The sequence below is a fragment of the Pongo abelii genome, chromosome 16 (genome assembly GCF_028885655.2).
Source record: "Pongo abelii isolate AG06213 chromosome 16, NHGRI_mPonAbe1-v2.0_pri, whole genome shotgun sequence".
In the NCBI taxonomy this organism is placed as follows: Eukaryota; Metazoa; Chordata; class Mammalia; order Primates; family Hominidae; genus Pongo; species Pongo abelii.
In genome coordinates this window covers 28,627,073-28,642,678 of record NC_072001.2, presented here as the reverse complement: position 1 = coordinate 28,642,678, position 15,606 = coordinate 28,627,073, and the positions used below count along the sequence as shown (strand labels likewise).

The following is a 15,606-nucleotide window of genomic DNA, read 5'->3' as shown; positions in this document are numbered from 1 at the left end:
CAGCCTATCTCCAACCCTCCATGCAGTGATCTGAGAGACAGAAACAGGCTGACTGATGACTCTGCATGTGTACTGGCTGCCCACTAATTCTCCACACAGCTTCCTATTAAGAGGCCATTGCACTCTTCTTAGTAGCAACAGAGTTGTTTTCAGGAACCATGCCTAAAAGGCCTACAAAGCCATGGAGCTACATATTGAACTCCCACTGACATCCATAAATCTTGAATAGCATGATGTCACAGGCACAGATGACAAAGTGCTGAGCACTGAGTCCCCAGACAAACTTTAACTGCATGGAAGATATGATTTCACACAGTAGCCTAAATCAACAGTTGTATAGAGGCTGGTCTGGACACCACAAGTCTACAAAAGATGCTATTGCGAACAAACCAAATTTTTAGACCACATCATGAGACAAACCCAATGCTCTGTCTCCACACTCTAACCTGATAAGAAGATTGAGTTCAAGGAAGGAATGTCTCATATATGTAATGGCATGGCTTCGTGTTTACTTAATTCAACCTTCCTGGAGTCTAAAACTCTAGGTGAAATTTCAGTCAACCCCCTTAACTATGACCGTATGAGTTTTTTCATCACTCAGTGTACTCATGAGGGGACACCAAAACCGATTCCAATATCCAAGTACCCAAAGTAGAGTTGACCAGAGTAGCAAGGGAACAGATCAAAATATCTTATAAAGACCATTATGCATTCACTTCTGCAGGGACTAATCATAAGGTGATTTCTACGATCACCAGCCATGTGATTAAAAGGACAAATGTGAATGAAGAAAAAGATACACAAATGTTACAGCTGAAAGAATGGAATCTGTAATGAAGTTTACAGGAAGCATTGCTCATATTTCTAAGATTACAGTTTAAAGTTTCAAAATACAGCTTTTTCCAGCTCTTTAGAGAGCTGCCATGCCAGTGAATTTTTCAAGTAACTCTACAATTTTCATCTTTGTCTTCAATGGATTTCTTAAACCATGGTTCATAGAACTGTATTTCCATGCGTGACACAAGAATTCTAGTACTCCACTAATAACTCTAATGTGTCTAAAATTATAAATGCAGTTTATAACACCTCTCTGGACACTCACTTTAATGAGAAGTGAACAAACTGGACTTCCGTAATGGAGGACGGCGGTGAAGCTTCCAGGTAGAATATAACTGCAGTTTATAAATTTATGTGATAAGATTTAAGCATATTTCCTCAATAACAAACAAGAATATAGCCAATGAGCCACCATAATTTAACACTGAGAAATGAGCAGTCACAGAGAAAACAGTGTATTCCATTCATCATAGAGTGCACATTTTCACATCTATGAAATACAGATGCATCTTAAATTTGAAAGCGTTAAAACACTGTTGATGAGAAGGCAGTCATAATGTGATTGTCCTCATTTACCTGTATATGAGCTTGGTCTGCAAACCTCCTGTCAACGTTTTTGGGTGATATCATCAACATCAACATCAAATCTTGCATAGGAGGTTTCAGAAGGTTGAAAATATAAACTCACAGGAGCAACATAGGAATCTCACAGGAAATGCAGCATCACTAGAGCTTCAGATTAGCACAAATGATGGGTAACATAATGAGCAAGACAAATTGAAGAGTGATTCAGGAGAGTTGGATCTGAATAGGAGAAAATTTAGGAAAACCTTTGTTAGTGTATTTTCCTTATACGTTCCATCCCATGTAATCATAGGAGTGACAAAAGACAAGACAAATATCCACATATATATGTCTTGAAAACTGCTTTTTTCCAATAATTATAATATAATGATGTTATTAGAGGAGGTCTCTCTTTGTTGCCCAGGCTGATCTAGAACTCCTGGCCTCAAGCAATCCACCCTCCTTAGTCTCCCAAAGCGTAGGGATTGCAAGCGTGATCCATTGTGCCTGGTCCAGGGCCTGTTCTTTTAACCACTGAGCTGCTCTATAATGAGGTGAAAAATGTTCAGACCCGCATGCCTTGCACCTACACCAGTCCTTTCATCTGTACCTTGAATAAGGCTGTGGATATAGAACTTTAGAACGTTGCTATTGACTGTTAAATCTCTATGTCCTTGTGAATCTTAGGCAGTCTCCCAGCACCACTACCCACTTTATGTATTTAGTATCTTTGACAACAGCCAATGTTGTTGAAAACCTGGAGAGGCAGCCCTGGCTGCCTCCTGCCCTGCTGTAGATGATCCTGTGAACAGGATCCCCTTCCAGACCACCCCCAACAAAGGCAGGTTCACAGGGGAGCCTCTGAGCTCAGAGCCTCTCTGGGGGCTCTTTTTGCACAAGGACAGCAGCTCCCTGCCTTGGTTGTGGGTTGAGGTAGGGAATTCAAGTCTTTTAAAAAGGCTGAGTTTGTTCAAAAATGATTCTGCTTGCTGACCAATGACACCTTGAGACTTTAGATTTTACATTGTGATATTTCTCCCTGATTTTGATTTAATTTGTTGTGCAAATGTCTTAAACACTTGTGTATAAATATTCTCTCTTTTTTTGGTCATGTAAACATCATATAAAACCAAATATTTATTTTTGTATCATAGATTTAAGGCCTTTATTTCTCTATTTTAAAAATGCATTCATAATTATTTTTCAATGAAGCATATCAATTATTTTCATCTTTAATCCTATTTCTCTTTCATAAGTTGAATGTTAATATCACTTTTATTAGAAATGACAGGTGTTACACATTCTGTTTTATGATTTTCCAGAAATTTCCTCTTAAATAGCTCTGGTTAAAAAGAAGGACAGAAACTATTCTGTAAGCCACAAGGCAAAATTGTCCCACATTAAAAAGATCTTCTTATGCTTAAAAAGATCTGTCAGACTTTCTATTCTATGGCTTAGTTTGCTGTACATGTGAAAGGTTAGCAAGGTATTGATTTGTGTGGCAGGAAAGTTAGACTTCACATCTGTATGCAAGGAGCAACCTCTTCTTAACCGTGCAGGTGTGAACTTCATGATGTTTCATTTTCTCCTTGTACAAAAGATTTAGACATTGACTGGACTCCATAATTCCTTCCACCTCACCTCCATGTACGTGTACATGACAGTTCTCTGTATGGATCACCCATTCTATTAGATATGAATTATTTTCTTTTTTTCGATGAGTGATTATTAAACTCGTTTTTAGTTCTCAGTGATATAAAAAATACCAGTTAGAAAATGTGTACATCATGTGGTGTAATCAGAAAATATTTTTGTGCCATTAGCTTACAAAAAGGAATTTCAATCTTTTATTTATTATCGTTTTCATCCAGCTTAATAGTCTCAAAAGGTTTTCATGTTTGTGAATTTTTTAGATTTTACTTTTGTTGTCTTAGTCAAAACTTAGGCAAAGATTGGAGACGTTTGTTCAAGATGTGTGAGACATGAGCAATCAACAGAGCAAAAACATTGATATTCTATCGGGACTTTTGTTCTGTATTAACAGATGGGCACTTGTTCTGCTAGGTGTGGCTGCAGTCATGGTCTATGGGCTTTAATAGCATAAACAGAAAATTTCATTTACAGATCCTGGTTAAAAAAATAAAAAGAAGTGCCCCTCATCTGTTATATTATAGTCTGGTACCATTTTTCTACAGAATATAGGTTCGGCAGTGGCCACTTGTAAAATCAAATAATAAGCCAAAGGGTGGGAAAAAGAAAGTGACTTTATTGCAGATTTTAGCAAGGGGAAGGGCCAGTTTCATATCTCAAGGAACCACTTCAGTTTTCTCGGCAGAAAGCAGGATTGTAAGGAGAAATTTTGGTATACAGGGCATGCAGAAGGGGCGTGGAGGTGCAGGGTCTACATGACTTACTAGAGGACTTATCTGTAATCGTGGGTCATCTGTTAGCCTGTCCAGCATCACTAAAGACAGAGCCGGGTTGTGGATTAACTGATGTCTTGAGACAATCTCCCTGTGGGGGAGAATTCTGAAGCATGCCTGTTTTGGTTCAACATTTGGTAATTTCTAAGCAAACATATACTTAGATAAGCTGGCAGTGCTTGCTGGTGATGTCCCTGGTGGAAAGGACGGAGGGAAAAAGGTTACATTTGCATTTCTAAGGAGCTAAGTAACAGGTGAACATAGAGGGGAAAAAAAGACAAAGATAATTTTTAGAAAAATGGGGTACTCAGTTACAATTTAACTTAATTTCACTGCATATAGAGAGTAACCCTATACTACATAGCCTGTGGTATGTACATAGTGAAAAGCAGAGAAAAATATTTTTCAATGTTAAAGAAACTGGAGATTTTTAAGGAAAACCAATAGAGGTGGAAAGCTTTGTTGGTTTCTCCTCCTTTAGGTGATGAACATGCTCTACTCTTGTAAGGAGAAAGCTATATTTTAATTATTTCACAATGCAGTGATTTTACGGGCAACAACTAACAGAATAACATAGGAAAGGCAGGTTGGTGTCCACATAGGGTGACTGAATCTACTTAACATGTCATTTGCTTCATTTCTAAGCAATAGCCATCCCCTCATCTTTGGACTTGTTGCAAGATCACTGAGTCATTAAAAGCTTTGTCTTTTTGCAGTAGGAAATTAGATGAAAGGGTGAAGGTGAAGTTCATTCAAATTACTTCTCTATCTTTGCTTTGTGTTTCTATACCACTCCTGTACTCCTGTGAACTATGCCTCAGTGGAGTAATGATGGCACCATAGTCCAGCCTGCATGGGTGTTGACATGAGTGCTCTCTCCTATTCTTACCGCTGCACGTGGAGAATGGCTTCATGAAATTCAGCCACTTTGTTCCCCAGGCTCTCAGTTCCATCTTCTTAACTCAGAGTGTTTTCCAGAGTCCGTGCCACACCATAGCCTGGAAATTCTCTCCAAGCAGTAACCTGAAGCAATAGTAACCCTCATATCATTGTTTCACGTCTCTCAGATGTCATTGTTTGATGTGCACTGTCTTGCAGTCCATCATTCCAGAAAAATTGTCCATTTTTACATGTGATAAGCCATATCTAATCCCAATAAATTTTTCCACAACGTTTTGTTTCATTCTTCCAGCAACTACTCTATCATTACTGTACCACCACCTGTATGGATCTTGTTGCCCATATGAAGCTGAGTAAGGAACAATGTGCGTCACACTCACAGAGAAAGATGGACAAGTGAGCTGGCCTTTGTATCACTAAAGGGAAAGTCAGATTGGTGAATATATAATGTCTGTAGTGTCTTGTTGGGAACATTCACTATATGTCAGTGAATCAAAGACATAGAAGGATCTAAAAGAATAATATCTCTGTCAAACTACTATACACATAATAGACTTACTTATACTTACTGAAAAAGTCCTTTTAGAATTTTGAATTTATAAGTTTTATTCATATAAAAATGAAAGTAATATTGAAATTAATTTATAAATTAAGTCACATATTTTGGTATTCTGATTATGATTATTCTGAATTAGCTTTTTACCCAGAGCTAGAGAAACCTTAACAACACCCTGTGTACATGAAGAGATATGGGAAAGCCACACTTTTTCATAAAAAAGAGGCTGTACCATTGTGGGATTTGCACCTTTCTTATTGATACCCATTCTGGTAGTTTTGATGATGGTGATCTTATGAGAAGGTGACAATATAAAATTTCAGGATGTATTCATCCATGTGCTGAAAAGTTGAATCATGTCATGGCTAACACAAGCCTAGCAGTGACAGTGATGAAAAGCAAAAAACAAAACAAAACAAAAAGACTCATACACATAGTAACACATAGTAAAATTGATGAAATATGGTAACTAATAAAGATTTTGAAATATTCACCAAAGGAGCCATATAAATAGAGCTAAATCTTGGTGAACAAGAATATTTTATTTAAACTAAGAGTGCAACACTTTCCAAAAGGACTAAAGAAGTATGGATAAGCCAGGAGGAGCAGGGCCCATGAGAGGGTCTCTAGAGTGGATTGAGGATGGGGAGGCTGGAGAAGAAGCTTGATGGTGGGGGAGGAGTCAGGGCTCACACCCTGTCATGAGAACAGAAGAAAGCAAAAGAAACATGGTCATCTTCACATTCAAACCTACTTCAATTGAGAGATAGAGTTTCTTGGGAAGTGGACAAGATTATAGGTGAGAGATGTTTGAGAGGCGTTAATCCATTGGTGAAATTCAATATGAAGGAGAATCTTCTGTGTTACTCATTGTCCACTACATGTGTGGGGCTCACAGGGGAATGACATAGACAACGTTTCCAAAATCTCTGATATTTAAACCTAGTGGGGATTCAGAAAACTTAACAGAAACTAAACTGCAAGCGGAATAGTTGCCCTTGGGACCTCAGAGGACAGGCATCAGGACTGGGATGGGATGGACAAGGGGGGCCTCCAGGAGGAGGATCATTGGAGGAGATGCTTGAGAGTGAGGTGCAGTGTGAGTAGCAGACAGGGGGGGGAAAGGGAAGAGTAAAACGTGTGTTTGTGGCACAGGCCAGGCCATGAGAAGAGGGTGGTGGATTGGAAGGACCAGTGGGATCAGTAATACATGAGGAGGCAGGAGCAGGAAGGGCAGTCCGTGGAGGGACTGGTAATGATCCAGAGGCAACTTTTCCCCCTGGACATACACATGTTCACATGCCTGTCTCTGCATGTTCTCTTACATGTTCTTGGATATTCTCATACAAATTTCATGATGTCCTCATGTCTCTGAGATTCTAACATGTGATATATATGAATTTATTCCCATATATATGTATATATGGGAATATATGTATGTGTATGTGTGTGTGTATATATATATAAAATATATATGTATATATAAAATAATATAAAATATATTATATAAATAATAATATAAAATATTAATTTTATATAATAAATAATAATATATTATATTATATTATAATTTTATATTATAATTTTATATTATAAATAATAATATAAAATATATATAAATGTGTATATATATATAAAATAATATAAATATATATATATATTTTTTTTTTCTGAGACAGAATTTCTCTCTAGTTGCCCAGGCTGGAGTGCAATGGTACATTCTCAGCTCATTGCAACATCCACCTTCCGGGTTCAAAGGATTCTCCCACCTCAGCCTCCTGAGTAGCTGAGATTACAGGCGCCTGCCACCATGCCCAGCTAATTTTTGTATTTTTAGTAGAGATCAGGTTTCACCATGTTGGCCAGGTTGGTCTCAAATTCTTGACCTCAGGTGATCTGCCCGCCTTGGCCTCCCAAACTGTTGGGATTATAAGCATAAGTCACTGTGTCCGGCCCCCTTTCGTATTTATAGTAATTGTTATCAACCTGAATATTTGGTGGTGGATTGTTTACATTTATATTTTTAAAACTTAGTAAATAAAATCACTTAGTATGCCTTTATTTGATCATGTTTCAAAGTATCTGCTCATTTTAAGGGAGAGTCACATCTGCAAGCAAGCATTGTGTGAGGGCTATTGTGTTTTCTTTATTAATTTTGGATACTTCTATGTTCTGGAAACTATTAAGCTATCAATATTCTTTTAAACAATCTTGTTGCTTTATCTTTTACTTTGCTTTTACTTACCTTGCAATAGTATGTCTTTTTTGCTGCTTATTTTCCATCTTGTTCTAGTTTCCTATGGTGGAAACTTAGATGATGAAATTTGGTCTTTCTTTCAAACATATGTATTCAATAGAATCTCGTTTAAACTCTACTTGTTACATCCATTAATTTTGTTAAGTTTTTTTCATTGCTATTTGGGTCAAAATATTTTTAATAAATCTTGAGATATCTTCTTTGGGCCATGTTGTGTGTCGAAGTGTGTTGTTTAATCTCTATGTATTTGGGGATATTTCAGTTACCTTACTGTTACTTACTTCTAGATTAATTTTCTCTTGGTCTGAGAGCAATCATTGTGTGAATCCTATTCTTTTAAATTTAATAAGTGGTGTTCTAAGTCCTATAATGTGGTCAGTCTTGCCAGTCTTGCAGAGGCATCCTTATGGGCTGGGGAAATATGTATATTATTCACATTGTTGGAGTTAGTAGTTTAAAGATATAAGTTATATTAAGTCGACTGATTGTATTGTTGAGTGATAATATGCCCTTGCTTATATTTTACCTGTTGTATGTGTTGATTCTTGATAGAGAGTGTTGATGTCTCCAACGATAATAGTGGACTCATCTCTTTCTTCCTTAGATTCCCCCATCACCTAATTTAACACACCATTTTTAGACTTATACCTATTGAGGACAGTTATATTTTCTTAGAGAATCACCCCTTTTATCCTTAACTTATGCCTGTCTTTTTTCTTCATCATTTTATTTGCTTTAAAGTCTGCTCTGTTGGAAATTAACATATGTACACTTGTTTTCTTTGATTAATGGAGTATGTTTATTCTATCTCTTTGTTGTTAATCCGTGTGTGTCTTTATATTTAAATTAGGTTTCTTATGTAGTTGGGCCTTGTTTTTACATCACTCTATCTGTGTTTTTTAACTGGTACCTTAAGAACCCTGACGCTCAAAGTGATTATTGATACAGTTGGAATCATATCCACTGTATTTGTTACTATCTTCTAGTTCTTGCACTGCCTTTGTTTCTATTTTTAAATGTCATCCAGTCATTTTCTTCCTTTTGTGGTTTTCATTCAGCATTTCATATGATTTCATCTTCTTTTCTTTCTTAGCATGTAGGACATACTTCTTTTATACTATTTTATTGGTTGCCCAAGGTAATAAAAACTTTTATTTTGTATATTCTTAATTGATCTTACATATAACACTGGTTTTTTTTTTTTTTTGGTCTGTTTTTTTTTTTTTTTTGAGACAGAGTCTCACTCTGTTGCCCAGGCTGGAGTGCAGTGGTGCGATCTCGGCTCACTGCAAACTCCACCTCCTGGGTTAACGCCATTCTCCTGCCTCAGCCTCCCAAGTAGCTGGGACTACAGGCGCCTGCCACCACGCCTGGTTAATTTTTTGTATTTTTAGTAGAGACGGGGTTTCACCATGTTAGCCAGGATGGTCTGGATCTCTTGACCTCGTGATCTGCCTGCCTCGGCCTCCCAAAGTGCTGGGATCTGATTACAGGTGTGAGCCACCACGCCCGGCCATAACAGCTTGTTTAAAATAAAAATACCAAATACGTATATGATTATATATGCATAAGTAGATGGTATATATACACATATGTATATACATATACATGCATATATGCACAAGTCTTTTTACATGTAAGTGAAATGAAAGGAAAGATACAAGGGACAAAAGAAAAAATACAAGAAAAAGGAGGAAATAATTAGGACTATTCTTTTAATACAAGGTTGTCACTCTAATTCTGAAGTGATATACTCCTAAATGAAAGGGGCTTAGATTAGTGCTAACTGTAAATTGCAACCACCAGGGAAAGCTGCTGAAGCAAAGGCATCAGTTCCTTGCTGCCTGTTGGCCTGAGGCTGCATTCAGTTCCTTCCCATGCTGGCTTCTCCCTCATGGCAGAATGTGCCATCAGAGCCACCAAGGGAGAGGTTTTGCAGCAAGACAGAAATCACAGTCTTATGTAACATGATCATCCAAGTGACATCCATCACATTGTAGTATTCGTTTGACTCAAAGCAAGTCTCAGGTTCTCCCTAAATTCACAAGGAAAGGATTAGCATACCAGGTTGTGTACACCAAGTCGTGAGGATCATTGTGCACCATCTTAGAGCCTGCCTCCAACATTAGGTCCTGCCCAATCTGTAACAGTCACTCAATCTTCACTTCTTTTGCTGACCTTGGCCTTTGTGAGAACAGGTCACATATTTTGTACAATGTATCACAGTCTGGATTTCTCTGAAGTTTTGTCATAATTTTGATGAGCAGTATAGACAGACAGAAACACATTATTATTATCTGCTCGTGAAAGAAACACTGAACAAGATATTATTTGCAAATGCAAAGTTAGAGAAAAAAACTTAAAAAGAACAGTTGTGAATGGAAAAATGAAAAATCAAAATAATAGTAACCTTCACTGGGATAAAAAAAAGAGGATGGAAATGGGAGATGTGTACATGGGACACAACAATATTGATAATCTTCTACTTATTAAACTCAATGGTGTACTTTAAAAAAATCTATTTTAGAATAGTTTTGGATTTTCAGAACAGTTAGAAATAAATACAGTGAGTTTATTTATACCCAACACACGGTTTCTCTTTTATTTAATTCTTACATTAGTATGGGACATTTGTCACAATGAATCAATATTGTACATTATAATTCATTAACATCCACAATTAATCAGTTGTCCTTTTTTCACTTAATATACATATTCTGTTCCAGGATTGTGTTCAGGACACCACACATTTAGGTATTGTGTGCTCCTTTTGGGCGTGCCAGTTTCTCAGATTTTTCTTGTTTCTAAAGTCATTGAAATCCCTCCTTTGGGATTCATCTGATGTTTCACTCATGATTAGATGGCTGTTCTGGGGTTTGTGGAGGAAGACCACTAAAGGAAAGTTTTATTCTCATGAAATTATAACAAGGTTATATATTATGGGCATGCAGTATCACTTACTTTTCTTTCTTTCTTTCTTTCTTTCTTTCTTTCTTTCTTTCTTTCTTTTCTTTCTTTCTTTCTCTCTCTCTTTCTTTCTCTCTCTCTCTCTCTTTCCCTCCCTCCCTTCCTTCCTTCCTTCCTTCTTTCCTTCCTTCCTTCCTTCCTTCTTCCTTTTGATACAGTCTCCCTCTGTTGCCCAGGCTGGAGTGCAGTGGTGCAATCTCGGCTCACTGCAATCTCCGCCTCCTGCCTCAGCCTCCCAAGTAGCTGAGACTACAGGCATGTGCCACCACACATGGCTAATACATTTTTATTTTTTTGTAGAGGTATAATGTCCCTATTTTCCAGCCTGGTTTCCAAGTCCTGGCTTCAAATATTTCTTTCACTTTGGCCTCCCAAGGTGCTGGGAATGTTAGTTTTATTATCTGGATGAAGTAGTTCAGTTCGGTTTTCTCTACTACAAAAGTAATGATTCTTCTCCCTCTTCATGATGTACTTGTTTGAAAAAAGTCACTATGAAAAGCACATACTTAAGAAGTAGAGAATTATCCTCCATCTCTGTAAGGGCAGAACTCTTGCAAATACCATTTGTATTTCTTAAACAATTTTTAATGTTCTTTTGGCTGTCCTGGATCAATTGCATTTTCCTATGCATTTTTAAATCAGTGATCCAATTATTTCAAAAAATAAAGAAAAAGTGCAAGCTAGAATTGCTGCAGGGACTATATTGAATCTGCAAATACATTTGGAAAGTATTAGCGTCTTGGTTAATACTTAATAGCATTCTGATCAATGAAAATCTAATGTTTTTTCATTTATTTAGGATTTCTTTCTTTAATACAATATCTTTTTAAATTTTCAGTGTATATATCTTGCATTTGTTATGTTAAATTTATTTTTTTATTTAGGATTTCCTTAATACTTCGATGTCTCTTTAAATTTTCAGTGTATATATCTTACAGTTGTAATGTTAAATTTATTTTTTATTTAGGATTTCTTTAATACTTCAATATCTTTTTAAATTTTCACTGTATATATCTTGCAGTTGTTATGTTAAATTTATTTTCAAATGTATTTCCTTTCTGGTGCTATATTAAATGAAATCATTTTCTGAGTTTTATTTTTTGATTCCTTTGTATTGTGTTAGACCACAATTTTTTACATTGATCTTGCATGCTAATGCATTACTGAACTTTTTGTTTTTGTTGTTATTTCAACCTTATTTTAGTGGATTCCTTAAGATTTTCCATACACTAGATTATGTGACTGGCCAATAGAGATAGTTTGACTTCTTCCTTTTCAATCTGGAAGACTTATATTATTTTCCTAGCCTAATTTTCTCAATTACATCCTCAAGCATAATGCTTAATAGAATTCGCAGGAGTCAATAACCGTTTTGTGTTTCTAATCTTGGGGAAATTACTGAAACTTACTGGATACCTTGTGGTGTTATGTGAGAGTTTCATAGATGCCCTTTTTAGATAAAGAACATTCCCTTCTTATGCAAAACTTAATGAGTATTTTTACTGTGAGTGGGTGTTGGATTTGGATTTGTCAAGTGCTTATTCTGCATCTTTAGATGTGATGAGGCTTTTGTCATATGGTGTTTTTTTTTTTAATGTAGTGTATTACACTAATTCTTTTTATATGCTTTACCAAACTTGTGATCCTCAGTAAATAAATACCCTTGGCATTAGTATACAATCCTGTTTCATGATCCTGACTTATGTTGAAAGTATTTCATTTAGGATTATTGCCTGGGTATCCATAAAGCATATTATAGTTTTCCCTTTTTGGACTGTCTTTTTCTGGTTGTGGCATCAGAGGAAACGGCTTCATAGAATGCACTGCACACTGATCTCTTCCTTGTGGTTTATATTTTCGTGGAGAACAGTTAGTGAAGAATTGCTATTGATATTTTAAAGGTTTGGAATAATTCACTGTTGAAGTCTTCTTGAGCTCAGCAGTCATGTGAGCTTGGAAGATGATCCGTCTCCAGCTGATCCTTCAGGTCAGACCTTCAGGTCAGGCCATCATCTACATCTGGATTCCTGACCCAGAGAAACTATGAGTAATGTGTGCTGCTTTTGAGCCACTAAGCTACATGGTAATAGGCTATGCTGCAATAAACAATAGTATACTTGATGATAAATGTAATATGTTATCCTGAATTAGATCCAAAAACAGAAAAATGGAATTAGTGGAAAACCTGGTAAAATATGAAGACAGACAATACTTTAGTTAATAGTTTTGTATCTTTATCAATTTCTGAGTTTTCATAGATATTCTCTGGTTATGTATGATATTAATATTACAGGAAATTGAAGGATATATAAAACTTTAAGAGCTTAGCACTGCTCTATCAATCTGAAATTATTTTAGACTAAATAGGAAGTGTAGACATGCTCATATATTTGAGGTCAGGACTTGCTGTTAACTTAAATGAGCTTTTGTGGGACCTGAAACTCATGATGCAAATGCAGTATTATTATAACATATAAGGAATATTAGTTTCTATTTTATTCACTCTATTCTTCCGGGAACACCAAAGCCCATCTATTCTCTCAAGTAGTATCCAAAAGTAGGATTGAGTCTAGTAACAAGTAAACAGCACAGAAGATTGTATGGAAACTATAATGCATTTACATTTGCAGTAACTAATCATAAAATGACTTGCAGGATAATTGTCCACATAATTAGAATGACCATGGGAAAGACAAAAAAAGTAGAAATGCAACTTTCTGAATTTAGAGACTGTATCTGAGCAAGTGTGGTGGCACACACCTATAGTTCCAGCTTCTAGGGAGAGCGGGTAGAATGATCACTTGACACGAGGAGTTTGAGGCTGTAGTACACAAAAATTGTACCTGTGAATAGCCTCTGCACTCCAGCCTGGACAATACAGTAAGGCCCCATCTCTAAAATAAATAAATAAATAAATAATTGGATTTATACTACAAGTTTCAGAGATTGTTGTTTATATTTCTATGATTAGGGCTGAAATTATCTAGATTTTTCTGTTTTCAGAGAGCTGCCATGATATGGTTTTGCTCTATGTCCTCGCCCAAATTTCATCTCAAAGTGTAATCCTCATGTGTTGGAGGAGGGGCCTGGTGGGAGGTCAATGGATCATGGGGGCAGAATTCCCCCTTGCTGTTCTTTTGATAGTGAATGAGTTCTCATGAGATTGGATGGTTTTGAAGTGTGGCACTTCCCCCCCAACTCCACCCCTCTTTCTCCTGCTGCCATGTAAGATGTGCCTTACTTCCCCTTTGCCTTCAATCATGACTGTAAGTTTCCTGAGGCCTCCCCAGCTATGCAGAAATATAAGTCAATTACACCTTTTCTCTTCATAAATTACCCAGTCTCAGGTAGTTCTTTACAGCAGTGTGAAAATGGACTGACGCAGAAAATTGTTACTGAGAGAGTGGGGTACTGCTATGAAGATAACTGAAAATGTAGAAGCAACTTTTGAACTGGATGACAGGCAGAGGTTGGAAGTTTGGAGGGCTCAGAAGAAGATAGGAAGATGTGGGAAAGTTTGGAACACCATAGAGACTTGTGGAATGGTTTTGACCATGTGAACCCCAAATATCTGAGACAGGTCTCAGTCAATTTAGAAAGTTTATTTTGCCAAGGTTAAGGACACACCCATGACACATCCTTAGGAAGTCCTGAGACATGTGCCCAAGGTGGTCTGGAGTACAGCTTGCTTTTACATTTTATATGTTTTAGGGAGATATGAGACATCAATCAATATGTGTAAGGTACATTGGTTTGGTCCTGTAAGGTGGGACAACTCGAAGTGTGGGCTTCCAGGTTAGAAGTAGATAAGAGACAAAAAGGTTGCATTATTTTGAGTCCTTGATCAACCTTCTACTGAATACACAATTTAGTCTGGCTCTGTGAATCTATATTTTTACATAAACAGTAGTGGAGAGGAAGCAATCAGATATGCATTTGTCTCAGGTGAGCCTCAAAGGGATGACTTTGAATAGAATGGGAGGCAGGTTTGCCCTAAGCAGTTCCCAGCATGACTTTTCCCTTTACCTTAGTCATTTTGGGGTGCCAAGATTTATTTTCCTGTCACAACCAAAATGTTGATAGTAATATGGACAGTGAAGTACAGGCTGAATGGACTCAGATGGAGATGAGGAACTTATTGGGAACCAGAGAAAACGTCACTCTTGCTATACAATTGGTGGCATTTTGCCCCACCCTAAAGATCTGTGGAACTTTGAACTTGAGAGAGATGATTTAGGGTATCTGGCAGAAGACATTTCTAAGCAGTGTTTGGCATGTGACCTGGCTGTTGCTAAAATTCTGTGTTCCTATGCATGAACAAAGAGATTATTTGAAACTGAAACATATTTAAAAGGGAAGCAGAGCATAAAACTGGAAAATTTGCAGCCCAACTCATCCCCATTTTTATTAGGACAAATTATAGTAGGACACAATTATCATCAAAGTAAGTTTTAGTCTTATTATACTTAGCCTGATTATTTGCATAAAATACAACCAGAATAATTATTTGCCATATAGGCTCTTTCTAATTTGGCATTGCTGGAACCTTGTTCTAGAAGGAATCTCTGATTGGACTTTTTTTTTTTTTTTTTTTTGAGACAGAGTCTCACTCTGTCGCCCAGGCTGGAGTGCAATGGCATGATCTTGGCTCACTCAACCTCCACCTCCCAGGTTCAAGCAATTCTCTGCCTCAGCCTCCTGAGTAGCTGGGATTATAAGTGCCCACAACCATGCCTGGCTAATTTTTGTATTTTTAGTAGAGACAGGGTTTGGTCATGTTGGTCAGGCTGGTCTTGAATTCCTGACCTCAGGTGATCCACCCGCCTTGGCCTCCCAAAGTGCTGGGATTGCAGGCGTGAGCCACCACGCCCAGCTGATTAAAAGCCTTGAGTCCACCTATGGATTTATATTGTGCCTGCAAATAGCTATATAGATTGAGTGAATTCCTCTTTTCTTAAGGTCCCAAGATAAATTGAGGATTTTAAAAAAGTGATTTTTTACTTACCGCCAGTCAGGAACCCCATACAAGGACTGTGTAGACAAGTTATGAGGGCAGTTTCCACAAGGAGCTTTTGTCATCTCTATACGTCAACTTTAATTCC

At 37.1% G+C, this 15,606-nt stretch overlaps 1 long non-coding RNA gene across 2 annotated transcripts in view; it reads left to right on the top strand.

Annotated features, from left to right (window-relative positions):
- Window positions 1–15,606, top strand: part of LOC134760253 (uncharacterized) — a 118,747-nt gene that overhangs the window by 17,056 nt on the left and 86,085 nt on the right. The gene's annotated exons all lie outside the window — the stretch shown is intronic.